Genomic DNA, 4,630 nt, shown 5'->3' on the forward strand with positions numbered 1-4,630 from the left:
CTCTATTTGTGTTGATAGTTGTATCTTGCTACTTCTGTGAATGTTTAGTCTAGTATGGTGACTGTTTTTAATGGCTAGTCAGATATTTCTAGTAATGCTTTATTAATGGACATCATTCAAAGAAAAAAACTGGAATTATTTTGATAGGCTTCAGCTTGTTCTCTACACAAACAAAGTCTAGTCAATTTATCTTTCAGAAAATACAATAATAAAGTTGACATCCGCAAGAATGTCGCAGTTTCATGAAGTCATTGCAAGTGAAAGTTATTACTAACTGTCCTGATTTGAAAAGTTGTTAACGATAAAACATATTTACAGGGTGGAGATAAACAGAAGGACCCAGTGATGTCAGAACTGATCAATGGCTGGAGCAGTACAATAGTAACTTTTAGTTTTCCCGGGGACTGCTGGAGGAACAATAGCGAGACGGGGAGACGCGCCTTATAAGGAAACATCAAAGCTTGAGTTGAAATGTGAGAAGACTTGCAGCAACACAGGGAAGATGTGACATCGATGCTGTGTGCAGAAAAGACAACGAGAGAGAGAGAGAAGGACTGAATGTCACCTGCTACATGCAGTAGGACTTGTTTTCCGATGAAGGAGCTAGACAACCATCCATTCATCAGTTCGTCCGTCTCCACGTCTACCCGTGTGATTGTCTGCCCGTCTGGCTGTATATTCGGTAAAGAAATGAGTCTTAAAGCTATGTTCATGTGGCTTCTTGACAACAGGGTTTCTACTCTATATCTGTATCAACTATACAAACGCCATTGATATACTATCTAACCGACTACAATTATCATACATACTAGCGCACGCATTTATATGACAACGAACAATTGACTGAATGCATCCATCACTCTCTTTTTGAAAATAAAGTTCAGACACTGGCCATCGTGCAAAGAGTTTGCCCTTCACTGCCTGTCTCTGTAGTGGTAGACGATGCCGATGTTCCTTTTGTTACTTCAACTTAGGTTACATAATGTCTGATGACATGTCTCTTGATGTACGTGTTACTCACATCTCTCGTTCTGCAGACTATGAGCTCCGGAAGATCAGCTCCATCCTACTATGCCCAGAGATTATTCTGTTCCTTTTTGGAAATATACAGTCGGCACTGACATACGATAAAATAGACTGTGATTAAATAAATATACCAAATAAAACTTGCAAGAGTTACCTATCACCTGTTATTTTGTAGCTACAGAGGTAATAAAAAATACCTTTGTGGAAGCAAACATAAATGCACATCTTACTATTACTGACTGACTCCATCCATCCGTCCGTCCGTCCGTTCATCCGTCCATCCAACGCTCTGTTATTAAGAATAAAATTAACACATCGGCTCACTCTCGTTTTCTCTCCAGGTTCATTTAAGAACAACTCGCACAAAAATGTAAGAAATGTACTAGTTTTACTTTTCTTCAGCTATCTATCTATCTATTCCTCTTTGTGCATCAGGTTGCACATAAGGCCTCAACCAGAGTCCGCCACCGATGTCGATCGGCTGAAACACGCTCTAGGTGACCCCATGTCCAGCCCTTTCCTTTCATCTCCCTTTCCACTGTTCTTCTCCAAGTTTCCTTTGGGCGGCCTCGTTTTCTTCGGCCGTCTGGAGTCCATCGTAGGGCGACTCTGGAAAGGTCTGCTGTCTGCTGGCGGAGCACATGTCCAATCCATCGCCAACGCCTTCGTTGAACCTGCGTGGTGATGGACTCGGTTTCAGTTCTTCGGTGGAGTTCTTCGTTGGTGATGGTGTTTGGCCAAAAGATGTTAAGTATGCGCCTGAGGCATCTGTTTTGGAAGACGTCAAGCTTGTTACTGATGGTTTTGGTCATCTTCCAAGATTCTGATCCGTAAAGGAGGGTGCTGATCACATTTGACTTGAAGATTCTCAGCTTGATCTTCTGGCTGATGTTTTTTGCCTTCCATGTGCTCCTGAGTGAGGCAAAGGCCTGACTGGCTTTCGCCAGTCGGGCTCGAATCTCCACCTCCGCATCCCCAGTGTTTGACATTTTGGACCCAAGATAGGTGAAACTGTCAACTTCCTCAATCTCTTCTCCATTTAGTTGATGCTGTCTTGGACTCTGGCGTTCACTCTCATACTGTTAGTCTTTTTTGTGCTGACCTTCAAGCCAAGGTTTCCAGCTGTTTCTGAGAAGGCCTTTGTTTTTTCCTGCATGTCTTGGTGGCGGTGTGACAGCAGGGCAATGTCATCAGCAAAGTCCAAGTCTTCCAGTGCTGTTGTTGCTGTCATAGTCATGGTCCATCTGAGCCCTCTCCTCTCGCTGTCGGTGGAAGTCTTCATGATCCAGTCCATGGCCAGGATGAAGAGGAACGGCGACAGAATGCAGCCCTGCTTCACCCCGGTACTGACGTTGAAGGGGTCTGTGAGCTCCGTGTCACAGACAACCTGGGATTTGAAATCGCTGTACAGCATTGCAATGACCTGAACAAGTTTTGCAGGGACTCCGTAATGCTCAGGATATTCCATAAGGACTCGCGGTGGATGCTGTCAAAAGCCTTCTCCAGGTCGATGAAATTGATGTACAGCGGTGTGTTCCATTCGTTGCTCTGCTCCAGAATCTGTCGCAGAATGAAGATGTGTTCAGAGCAGGATCGCCCAGGGCGAAATCCTGCTTGCTGTGGTCGGAGGTCTTTCTCAAGAGTTGCGTCAGTCTTGACAAAACAATCTTGCTGAAGACCTTGCTGGTGAGGGAAAGAAGTGTTATGCCCTCCAATTATTGCAGTCTCCAAGATCTCCTTTCTTGGGTAACTTGAAGATGAGCCTGTCTTCCAAGCAACAGGGAGCTGCCCTGATTCCCAAATTTGCTTGAAGATTTCAGTCAGCTTGGGAGCTGTCACATTCACGTCTGCTTTCAACATCTCTGCTGTTATTCCATCTGCCCCTGGTGCTTTGCCGCTCTTCATTGTCTTGACTGCTGCTGTCACTTCTTCCAGGCTTGGTGGGTCTGTGCAGATGTCAAGGTCTATAGCTGCTGGCTGGATGTCTGCAAGCTGAGGGGGATCTGGTCTGTTCAGAACTGACTCAAAATGCTCCCTCCAGCGCTGTAGTTTTCCTGCCTCTCCCTCGACGACATTACCGTTCACGTCTTTCACTGGCACATCACTGTTCTTAAACCCGTTGTTTAGCTGTTTGTTTATCTTGTACAGTGTCTTCAGGTCATTTTTACTTGCTGCATTTTCTGCTTCATCTGCCAGTTTCTCTATATGGTCTCTTTTGTCGGTTCTTGCCATCCTCTTTACCTCTTTGTTTAGTTTTGTATATCTTTGTCTGAGTTGTTCCTTCAGGCGTTCAGATCTCGTGCTGTTGATTCTTTGTTTGGCTGACTTTCTCTCTTCTATCTTCTTCCATGTCTCTTCTCTGATCCACTGTTCTTTCTTTTTCCGTTGGAAGCCCAGTATTTTCTCTCCTGATTCCTGTAAGACTCGATTGAAGTCGTCTAAGGTCATCTCTTGTTGGTCTCCTAGTGCCTGGAACCTGTTCTTTACTTCCATAGCAAAGGCCTTTCGGTGGCTGGATTTTTTAGTTTGCCGGAGTCCACTCTCTGCTGACGTGCCTGCTTTCCTCGTGATCGACGCAGCTTCAGAGAAACTGTGGCTATCACAAGAGTGTGGTCACTGCAATGTCTGCTCCTCTGTAGGCTCTAACATCTTGAAGTGAGCTCCTCCATTTTCGGTTGATGATGACATGGTCTATCTGGTTCTTTGTGATCCCATCTGGTGATGTCCATGTTGCCTTGTGGATGTCTTTGTGTGGAAGAGTGTGCCTCCAATCAGTAGGTTGTTTCTTCACAAAAGTCTGCCAGTCTCTCTCCGTTGTCATTGATGCTTCCGATTCCATGTTTGCCCATGACATGCTCCCTGCAGGTGTTGTCACTTCCCACCTTGGCATTGAGATCGCCGATGATGAGCAACATGTCGTGGGCTGGAACGCTTTCTGAGGCTGCCTGGAGCTGATCGTAAAAAGCATCCTTGTCTTCTGCCCTCAGAGTCATTTGTTGGTGCATAGCAGGCTAGCACTGTCAGCTTGGTGTACTTGGAATGGAATCTTGCACTCAAAAGCCTGGGTCCATAAGGCTTCCATTCCAGCAGTGCCTTTTCCGTTTTCTTGTTGAGGAGTAGAGCTACTCTTCAGAGTGCTGAGCGTCTGATCTTCCTGAGAACAAGATGGTATGTCCTGACGCTAGTCTCCTCTTTCCCGTGCCGGTCCATCTGACCTCACTGACTCCCAGGATGTCCAAGTTGTAGTTGTCAAACTCCTTGACTAATTGGAGCATCCTGCCAGTCTGGTACAAGGTCTGGACGTTCCAGCACCCCACCCTCAACTTTGCCTCGGCTTCAGTAAATCCACTGTCGGGGCGCCAGCTCCCTTTCGGGTTTGGCTGTCGTCCGTCATTAGTCCAGTCTCCTGGTGTGCTTCATTACCTTCGCCATCTGTGACGAGTTCTCTGGTTTTAGTTTCTGTAACAGGATTTTTTTTACATGGTGGGGTTGTTAGCCCTACCACAACCTATTTTACCTCTAGGTGAGGTGTCCACCTTAGTCGCCTCTTACGACATGCCTGGCTGGATGGCAGGGACCCTATTCTTGCAATGCTTGCTAGGCA

The sequence above is a fragment of the Pomacea canaliculata genome, linkage group LG14 (genome assembly GCF_003073045.1).
Source record: "Pomacea canaliculata isolate SZHN2017 linkage group LG14, ASM307304v1, whole genome shotgun sequence".
NCBI lineage: Eukaryota > Metazoa > Mollusca > Gastropoda > Architaenioglossa > Ampullariidae > Pomacea > Pomacea canaliculata.